At 32.7% G+C, this 11,558-nt stretch overlaps 1 pseudogene; it reads right to left on the reverse strand.

The window, feature by feature from the left end:
- Positions 1 to 4,660: 4,660 nt before the first annotated feature.
- LOC138856439 (uncharacterized) lies at positions 4,661 to 9,040 on the reverse strand (annotated as a pseudogene).
- Between the last annotated feature and the right edge of the window lie 2,518 nt (positions 9,041 to 11,558).

The following is an 11,558-nucleotide window of genomic DNA, read 5'->3' on the forward strand; positions in this document are numbered from 1 at the left end:
TAGTACTAGTTCTACACTTTTCTAATTAACGGATAAAATAAAAATCTGATTGCAGCAATTTATTTCTACTACAATAGTAAAACTTTTACAATAAAAATATTATAAATTTTTTAAATTATTTCCACACTAAGTAATACAATCAATATTTTAATAAAATAAATACATACGTTTAAAAATTTAATAATATCATGTATTAATACAATGTTTTCTAGATTAGTGGATACCATACCCTTACAATATTAATAATTTCAAAATCTAAATTTAAGCAAGTAAGGAAGGGCTAAGTTTCGATTTAGACAAGTTTTGATCACAAGGAGGCATACTTTAAACGTATTATTCACGCAAAGTTTTACTCCGATATAATCATTGTTGCTTGATATGCATAGTAGAAAGTGAAAGAATCAGATGTAATTGAGAATGGTGTTATATGGGAAATAGGCGTGGTTGTAGTCCGATTTCGCCTATTTTCGCACTATAACATAGAAATACGAAAAGAACGTTATGAATTTGGTTGAAATCGGTTAAGCAGATCCCAAGATATGGATTTTCACCTAAAAGTGGGCGGTGCCACGTCCACTGACTAATTTTAAACGCGGTTCCTATAAAGTCATCTCATATAATCCCAGAGATAAAATTTAATGTCTTAGTGCTTGGTTTATCACGCTTTTAGTATTTTTTAACAGTACCGTTATATGGGGAGTGGGTGGGCTTGTTACCCGATTTCACCCATTTTCACACCGTTAATAGAGGTGCTAAAAACATTTGCTCCCAGTGAATTTGGTTATTATAGCTTTAGCAGTTTAGGAGGTATGCACATTAAACTAATTAGGGGCAGGAATACGCCCAATTTTTAAAAATATTTTAACTGCAAATGCCGCTCCCTAATGTGATCCTTTGTACCAAATAACAGTCTTGTATCTTATTTCGGAGCTTAGTTATGGCAATTTATTTGTTTTTGATTAACGGCGTTTTGTGGGCGTGGCAGTGGTCCGATTACGGTCCCTCGCATCCCACAACGCATTTTCGTATTTTCAGCATTTTTCTACAAAATACAAAACACTGAATTATAATATATCACAAATATCACTATTATTATTTATTGTACGCAAATAATTTATTTGAATTTACTTTTATCATTATAACAATACGTACCAACTTGTTCACTGATATTCTGTTTCACGCTGAAGTCTGTCGGTTATTTATAGCGGCATTATTTCTGGCATCCCGCCTTTTTTGACATCAGCTGTTCTTTTGATTTTAATAATCAGGGAAAGAGAATAACAGAAAAATCAGCGAAAATGAGAGAGTCTCGCATCATGTCATCCTTGGCGAGAGGACAACGAGGAAAGACGAAGGGACCGTGCCAGTCGTGTTCGGGTGGCACGCTTTGTGTTCTTGCTAGACAAAAATATTGAGTAAGGAAATTATGAATTTTTAATACTTAAAGGATAGGATATCCAGTTATAAATATGGCCTTAAAATATTAGTAGCGGGTATTCAATACATTCTGGTGGATTAGGGAATTCCTGTCTTAAGTATTTCTTTGAAACTATTAAGCGGGTAGGTATTATGCATATTGTTCTACCAAATCCATTTTAATTCATTGCAGGCAAAATGTGAAACCATCATCCCAACATACAAATGAAATATGCAACACGCTCTAAGTGTTGGTCAGTCGAACCGCACAAATATTTTCGAAAATTTTATGAAAAGGAATGACAGGAAAACTCGAATTAAGTTGCTAGACTCTTTTTGGCTTGTGTGAATGCACAGAGCGACACCAAAAGAGAATTTTCCAAAAATGAATGTCTAAAGAGTCCCAATGTAAAAGCACACCAAGTAAACAAAGGCACCATTAAGTCTGCGTGCAGTTAGCTTGAATTGGAAATACCGTTAGTTCTCATGAATTTGTTCGTTCTTTTTGTGTAGATTCTATTGGTGTGTTTTATTATAATTAGTCTTTTAAAGAGCTCGTGACGCGTTTTAATAATATTTAAAAAATGGAAACCAAAGGGAAAGAAAATGGTCTGTCGGAAAGAAAAATTATTATTAAGTTGTGGAAAGATGGCGAAAGTTTCAGAAAAATTGGGCAAACTATTGGAAGAACGTACTCTTCTGTCCAGCGCGTCGTAAACAATTTAAAAAAAATCGGAATTTTAACGTCAAAACCGCGATCTGGCCGTCCGAAAATATTATCAGCCCGGAAAGAATGGAAAATAATAAATATGGTGAAAGTAAACCCTCGAATTACGTCCACAAAGATTATTGAAAACGTAAATATATATAACCATTAAAAAAAAAAATAATTTGTGCCGAAAATAAACCATACATTTCACTTGTAAACAGGCGAAAGCGCATTGAATTTGCTCATAATTGTATAAACAAGTCGCCGGAATTCTGGAGACAAGTAATATTTTCGGATGAAAGTAAATTTTGCATTTTTGGCCTAAAAGGTCGACAAATTGTGTGGAGCAAGTCAGGAACTGCCCTTGAAAAGCAAAATCTTGTTGGTACAGTTAAACACGGAGATGGCGGAATTATGGTGTGGGGTTGCATGTCGGCTCGTGGTGTGGATCAGCATGAATTTATTGAATCCACAATGGATAAATGGAGTTATTTAAACATTTTAAAAAACAATTAGAAACAAAGTGCAGAGAATTTTGGATTATTTTCGACGTTTTGGTTCCAACAAGATAATGACCTGAAGCATACTGCGGAAATAGTTAGACTTTGGCTCTTGTACTTATACAATGCTCCTAGACAAATTAAAACGCCCCCTCAATCATATTGAGCATCTATGGGATTTGTTGGAAAAAAGGACTTAACAACAGCATACAATAACAAATAAAGAGGCTTTGCGAAGTGAAAGAAGAATGGTCCCAGATTACCGCTGAGGAAACAGATAAGTTGGCAAGATCAATACCAAATCCATTGAACGAGGTTTTAAAACAACGCGGCTATCCAAAAAAACTATTTAATTTAATTTTTCTTTATAATTTTTAATACTTTTGTAACTAATTTTAAAGCTGAACGCAGACTTAATGGTGCCTATAATTACTTCTCCTTACTCTAAAATCCCGTTATCACAAAAATGAAAATGGGAATATACTTTTCTATTTTTGCATTTTGAACTTAAAAATATAAAGAAGAAATACATGTAAAACTTGAACTGAATTACCTATGTATTGTACATTGCGTTTTTATTTCACTTAAAAAATAGTGTCGGTTGAACGTAGACTTTATTGGCTATGTGTATATTTTTATTGTTTTCTAACTGTCATAAATTTTCCGGTCAAAAGTCGGCCGTCTTGGCTGTCTTCTCCATGGACACCTCTCAGCTGTAGCTTTGTTTACATGTGATAGTATCTCTGATGGTTTCAATGATAAAAATTCCTAAATAACCTACATACATACATGTATAGAGAAAAAACTTGAATTAATATCAAAGGCAAAAAAAATCTAAGGCTCATCTAGAAGCCGATAATTTCTTTAAATCCTTAAAAATTACTGATAGTATAGGTCGTGATATCACGAACACATTTTCTTTTATTAAGTAATGGCTTCTAAATATAAAAGGCTTACGATATTTGTGGAGGATTTTATCCACTAAAAAATTCGATGCCTTCCAAAAGTTCTGGGGCCTTAGTTCCGTTAACTATGTGACTAAGGGAAATTGCGAACTTTGCCTAGGAAAGAATATGAATCCTGAATTACTAGCACCCTTTAAACGTTTTAACTGGCGGTAGTATTTTGTCGTTATCACCGGTAATACACCGGTAGCCAACGCCTTAGTGCACAAACAGTCACCGACATTCCTCCCTTTTGTACTTACCGCCCGTATCAAACCAAATCTGTCCAAAAAAAAAGTTATGCCCGTAGTTGCAAAGCAGAAATCAGTTGTTTCCTTTTGTTTTCATTTCACCAATGTTGCCATTGTTATCTTTATATACACGAGTTTTCACTCATTTAGTTTTTTAGTTATAATTTTTCATAATGTATAAGCTCAAAATTAAAATCCAACTACTAAAAATAGTTAAATATTTATAAATAAGTGTATTCGACTGTGATTTTGAGTTATTTTAAGAATATTTCAAATATATTCAAGTTCATTATTTAATTACTACAAAATAACGAGATTGCCAAGCCTGCGTTGCAAGAGATTGCTCTCTCACTCTCAGATCACTCGTTTTTACGGAAAAAAATCCAATTTTCGCGGATATCCTACCGTATGGTCTGTTGAAGCGGTGGTCACTGTTCATTTACATTGCGCTCTCATAAGGTAGGTCGTATCAGCTGATTCGGTACACGGTTTTGCGTCGGTGACTGTTTGTGCTATTAAAACAGTAATATAATAAAAAAAAAAGTAATCCACAGGAAGTATTAGAAAAAATTGCTGTCAAGTTCAATGTCATTGAAACAAAGCAGCCTTATTACATCATGTAAAAAATATAATTCAAATTTTATATGTTGTTGGAGGCGTCGCAATTTTTAACATTTGCTTTGTCTTTAACGTTTTTGTTATTTTCACCTGTATAATTGTATCTATGGATGCATGTTTGTAACTTTTTTCAGTGACACTGAAACTAAATTGCAGTGTTGAAAGAACTAACAGTTTGATAGGCACTGAAAAAAAAGGCCTACAACTATGCAACTAAAAACATCAACCATATTCATGCTGCAAAAACAAAAACGAAAAAAATTAACATAAAAATATGCAACTAAAAGCATCAACTATCCATGCTTTGTTTTGAATAACAAATTTATTCAAATATATCTTTAGTGAAAACACCACATGTGGATAAAAAAAAATAAAAATAAGTGTGGTTTAAATAACTAACAAAAAAACGCTTTTAAAGCAATCAAGAATTTATGTACATATTTACATATATCGATCACATTTCTTTATTATTATTATTATTATTTTTTAAGTTTGCAGATAGTTTTGAAATTCTTGCACTTATGCAGTCAGTTAAATGCAATAATTCGTGCACACTAGTAGGTGATAGCCACATAATTTTGAAAACAAGTTCTAAAACAATTTTATTTTTTCTATGTAATCAATAGAAATAAAATTTTTACTAAATAAGGAATAGTGATGAAGAAAAGGGTCCTAACCTAGGTGCACGAAAATACTTAAAAAACAAAAAAAAAGTACGTAATAATAGACGCCTAATCGCTAAAATTCTCACATCAATATCAAAGGTTCGATCAGTGATCGCAACCGTACGATAATTTTCGTACATATGCGATAATTTCATGCAGATTGTACGATAATTTTCATTATGACGCATTAAAAATGTATCTTATTTCTACCCTCGCAGACAATTGGGCGATTTTTTTTTTATAGGAAATATTTCTTCCGTCTTTTTGCTCACAACGCCATCTGCTGGTTCGTTCAACGAACAAATAATATCGATATTGTGGTTTGATTTCGATTATGTTCAGACTTCACAGACTTTGCATATTTAGTGTTCGAATGTTGGCTGTTATTCTTGTTATTGTATTGAGCTAACGTTCTCGCGTTCAAGATTTTAAATAGTAATTCGAAAAAAACTGTAACTGGAAGCTCAACGCGATTATGTTTCTATATTAAATGATTGTGTTTTTATATTAATGAGTAAGTATGTCAATCGAAAACTTTAATTCATTGGCAATAAACTATATATAAACTAACATTTTCACTCTGTAGCTGTAAAGTGAAAAATGAGTTCTTTACGTGAAGATTCCGAAGAAATAATTAATACTAAACCAACTGATGTTGATTTGGACATTACACCTCCAAGAAAAATTGCAAAAATTAGCAATAATTAAAATAATTATAGTCATTCTTTTTAAAAGTACGATAATTTCGTTTCATGTACGATAATTCTACGCTACTGGTACGATAATCGCCTCACTTCAAGATGTGAACACTGGGTCCAATTAATAGCATTAACACAATACGGGCGTAGGCGAATATTTGTTGTACTCGGCTCGGTGATACGAACACACAATTGTATATGAAGATTAATACAATACGCGACGGCGGCGAATTGATGAAAGTATAAATTTCATAGTAGATTTTTCAGTGCAGATTTAATGAAATAAATAGGTTAAAAATCACACAATATTATTATATTTCCATTGGTGTTTAATACCAAATTATATGAATATATCCTGTTCCAAAAATCGAATATTTTTTTTCAACTTCAATATAAGGATTCTAAAACAAAGGTCGCCAAATAAAAGTATAAAATAGCAAAGAAGTCAAAAAAATTTTGCTTAAAAGTAAATTTAATAATTAGTGTTCCCAACTTTGTTCTATATTATTTCTCGGAAACGTTTTTGCATGCTTCGAACTCATAAGTCGTATTTTTTCAAACTGAAAGTTCGCAATTTCCTTTTCATTGTACTAATAAAAACATCCAAACCAAAACTTTCAATCAACTCCCTCGATGAAATTTCCATTTGAACCGCGCGAATAAGCTCACCAGCAAAGACTAATCACTCTCTATTGAATAAATATTTTTTGCGTATAAATAATAGCTGTACCTTTTATTCTAAATGTTTATTTATTTAACGGTACATCTTCAAGGCTTGCGTATTTAACTAACTATAAACAGGTATGTACATACATATGTAATAAATGGTACAAACTATCACAGAGACGCAAATATGTCTTTAATGCCTTGAAACCAAAACGACTGCACGACAGCGAAGTTTCTTTATCGGCAAATGTCTTCTGAAGACAGCTTCTTGACATTTTGAAGACGGCAAGCGAACTTCGAACAGCTTATGTCCATACATAATTTCGTTTTATCATACTAAATTAAATATTTTGTTTAAACTGAAAATTTTTGTGCAAACAATTAGTATATAAGTACATATGTAGGTCGATTTATGAATTGTTATTACAAATGATATATCAGAGCCATTTTATGCTTCTGTTGGTAAAATAACGTTAGACTTATTGGTTTTGAATAACTTTACATTTCACATATTAATGTCAACAATACGGCTACCCATTGTCGTCGGCAATATTACAAACGGTTTTAATTTAGAGCCAGCGACAACTGCAAACCTGCTGCAGTATAGTCGAGCGGTCAAGGATGACATGATGCGAGACTCTTTGTGACGAGAGAGAGCTGTTAAAAGCCACAGTTTTTTTATAACATTTGCAATATATATGATTTTTACTGGTGCCTACGAAATGACGCCAGACACGATAACGGGACAATTTGAGGGCGTCATGTCTTTCATATTCTTGGAAGAGACCTTGCATAGCTCTTGGATATATATTTTAATAAATAAATTTCGAATAATTCTGGCAATAAATTCAAATATTCGGCTGTTAATCATGGTGCATACTTACTTTAGTGATACACTGTATAACGCTAGAATTGCGTTACTATTAGTATTATCACAACATTAACATATGTAAGTATATAGGCTGGCATCCTTCATTTCGTCAAACAATAATTGCCGTGGAATTAAATTCTTTAACAAAAATTGCTTCTACTGCTTTTTAATCGGTTCGCAGTTTCTGTTCGTTACTAAATTAGCGTAACGCAATCCCCACGATAGATTGCAAAATATGTAAGGTGTTACCCTTACACATCTACCACCGCCTCTCCTAATTTGTTAAAAATTATTTTCTAGACTGTCTTGACAAAGCTGTAAATGTTGGAAGCCTGAGCGTGACAGGAGTCGCCACAATCCATTCAATCTTAAGGATCCCACCCTCATAGTAGTTGAAGCAGGAAGTAATGTCAGCCCCGGTGTCATCGCTAACCCTAATTGTCGTTAAAAGTTTTATAGCCTCATCTAATGACTGTATTTTTTCGGGCGTTGCCGAAAAAACTTTTTTGCTAGACAATAGCTTCAAAATTGCTACTATTAAAAGTGTTAAACTATTTATTAATAAGTTAAACATATTCCGCCGTATTGCAAAAACTAGGCGAAAGACAAGTTAAACTACCGGAACTATAAATGCATAACATTCCGGAAGCGATTAAGTCACTGAAGACTTTTCCTGCAAGCTTGACATTCATTTTGTGAATAAAATTTTGTGTATTTTTTTTTTATAAAAGTGCACTATATCGGACCAATATATCGGACGAGACTTACTTATTTTCATTTTAGAATTATAAATAATTTTAGAATTATAAATAAATACATCTTTACCATTTACTTCAAGAATGGATGTCTTCTGAAACTCCCAAGACTATAGCTAGATTGAAAAAATTAGATCCCTGGTCACGAACAAAATGGCATGGATTAAGACCAATGTTTTGCAACTGGGTAGTGGCCTCAAAAATATATTTTTTGGCTACATCCCCTTTACAGGAACCATGGACAATAAAATATGATAGGGGGTGAGACCACGGTGCTCCACCAATACCTTGCACCATCAGAGTCATTGCACTATTATCTATTCTACTTGTGCGATTTTCATCGCCACAATCCTCAACTCCGACAATATTGTGAAATTTAGGTAAATATTGCATGTGACTCTTAAGTGCCATTTCGTCACACAAAATTGACACGAATTTTTGTTCTTGACTCAAGCCCCGGCTTCTCAACTCTAAACACCTAATGCTACTACTATTACATCCTGGATCACGGGGCTATTCCGAAACAAACTCGTCCAGAGTTCTCTCATCCGGAAACCTAAGGAGTGGCTTAAGGTGTCTATAAGCTAAAGGTGAAAGGAAGTAACACCTAAAGCCAGAGTTTTAAAATAATTGTCGTATCTACGACCGTTAGGGTTTCGGTTACAATTTTTAACATTATTTTGAACAATGGCGCTCATCTGTGGAGGAAAATTACTACGAAAGTGACCTATTACATCAAAACCTTCCTCTTTCTCCTTTAACTCATTTTGTAATCTTTTATATTTCCTAGCTAAATCTTGAAATTGAAATTTGAGGTAACTAATTTCCCTTTCCTTTTCTTCTAGTTTATTTTTTAACTCAAAATTTTCCTCCACCAATTTCTGTTCCCTAAACGCCCCTGATACTAAATTCAAATTTGTTTGGATTCCTATATCTTTACAATGCATTCTATCAAATAACCCTATTTCTTCCTGGGCTTCTTTTGCCACAGATGCTAATAACATTAAATTGTTTGAGATATCGGGCGATTCCGCAATAACTGGCAAAAAATCTTCATTACCCAATTCGATTATTGAATTGGGACTATAAACCTCTTCAATACTGGGTTCGGACAAATTTGGCAATGTATGTCCGGAACCGCATTTTTTTTAAATTTGTTTTTTAACTTCATATGAATGGAGAAATGTCGATCGCACGCAAACAAAAATTTATTTTTAATATGTCCTACACCCAAGCGTTGCAGCCAAATCAAATATCTAATTAATATATAAATAAAAAAGTCCTAAGCCTTACAACCAAAATAAATTTAATGAAAATTCAGAAAATTTCTACTACTAGTTCTACACTTTTTTAATTAAACGGATAAAATAAAAATCTGATTGCAGCAATTAATTTCTACTATTATAGTAAAACTTTTACAATTAAAATATAATTTTGTTTTAAATTAATCCTACACTTAGTAATACAATGAATATTTTAATAAAATTAAATAAATACCTTTAAAAATGTAATAATATCATGTATTAATAGAATATTTTCTAGATTAGTGGATACCATACCCTTACAATATTAATAATTTCAAAATCTAAATTTAAAAAATCGACCATTAACATTTTGAACTTTTGGACTAACCTTTATCCTTCTCCATACAAGGAAAGTTAAAACTATGCTGCCCGCCCCACTGCGCATTTTCGTATTTTCGGCATCAATTCATAGAATTAAAGAAAGTCAATTTCTTTGTCCCTATATCCCTATGCATGCTTAAATCTTTAAAACTACGCAACGGATTTTGATGCGGTTTTTTTAATAGAGTGATTGAAGAGGAAGATTTATCGGTATTATAACATCCATTAAGTAGTCGGAAAATACTGTTATGGTAAAGGTTTCTAATGTGATAATAACATTTTTCCAGCTTACATTGCAAACGCAGGCTGAACCCTACGAGATTTATCAAAATTATGTACTAAGTATTGCACACATTGAAAAGGTCTACAGAAAACTTTGCGATGGTATATGTACTCTCTTCAGGATATTCCACAATAATATTTGTTTGTCATTTACTGTTTAAGGCAAATATTGGCTAATTTTCGAAGCGATTTTAACCAATACAGCATTAATCCTTTTCCAATTAATAAATACCTTATATACATTGTTGGTTTAATATAAGTAGATCTACATAAGTATATACTTATGTACATAAGTACATATATTTGAAATGCATCTATAACTACATACAAGCCTACTGGAACCTTCTAAACTAAACTTATTTACACCAGAAAAAAAATTAAGAAGAGCTGAAAATAGAAGAACATCTAAATGTGGAAGAAAAATTAATAAAATATTAATAAATTTGTATTAAATATGTATGTACTTATGTACATATATTATTGATCACTTACACAAAAAAATACACCTTTTACCTATTGTCTTCAATTAAGAGAATTTTAATTTAAAATAAGTGCACCATAATCCCCATTTCTTATTTATTTAATTTTTTTAATTTACGGTTTTTTAGGCGTTGCACATTTTCTTGCTGCTTTTTTTCAGCCAGCTATTTCGCATTTTTATACAACAACACTGTTACTAAGGACTTCAACAGTTGTTGTCGGTGCTCCAAACATTCGCCAGCTTCGGAACGCGCATATTTTCGGAATAGCTCTTTATACCTCTTCATCTACATCCGACAAATTTCAAAAGCTCTGTCAGTCGGATTGATAAGTCGCAGATCGGTGCACTCTTTGTAGTTTTTAGAGCGTATTAAAGCCTCGGATTGCTTATTTAAATCTCCTTGAGTCTTTAACAGCTCTTTTGCACAGTTATCGCATCTGGACTTGGAGAGAAGTTTTTGGTATATAGAGTATCCAGTGTAATACCGCTGTACTTGAAATTCCGCAGTATTTTCTTCGGTTTCTGCAAAGTGCTCATCGGGAATGTCAACTACATTAACGGTATGTTGCTCGGAATCATCGAGGGAGTTATGATCTTCCTAGCTGATATTCCAATCAAGATTTAGGTCGTCATCGTCTTCGCAGTTTGAGCCTTTATTATTTGATGATTTATATCATCGATAGTTTTTAAGTCGTGCTTTAATAAATTATTCCCAACCGACTTAATCAAATGGCAATAGTCATATAGAAAATGAACTTGTTTGCCATTGATTATAAAATATGGTCTGAATTTTGTAACATTTAAATTTCCATATAATAGAACATTCACCGAACCCTGATCACAAATGATCGCTTTTACATTGAGTCCTATCATTTCCACGACTTCAATGTTTTTCTTCCAAATAACTTCTAAATCTACTGCGGATAGCCCTCCTTTTTACTTTCGACATGAAAGAACAGCATTTGTCGGCAATATTTAATTCCCTATTGCCGTCTTCCTTGTCCACGAAACCATCGATAGTTATATTAAATAGTGCAAATAAAATAAATGAATAGCGTCCTAAACCGTTATACTATG

Source organism: Bactrocera oleae, chromosome 3 (genome assembly GCF_042242935.1).
Source record: "Bactrocera oleae isolate idBacOlea1 chromosome 3, idBacOlea1, whole genome shotgun sequence".
In the NCBI taxonomy this organism is placed as follows: domain Eukaryota; kingdom Metazoa; phylum Arthropoda; class Insecta; order Diptera; family Tephritidae; genus Bactrocera; species Bactrocera oleae.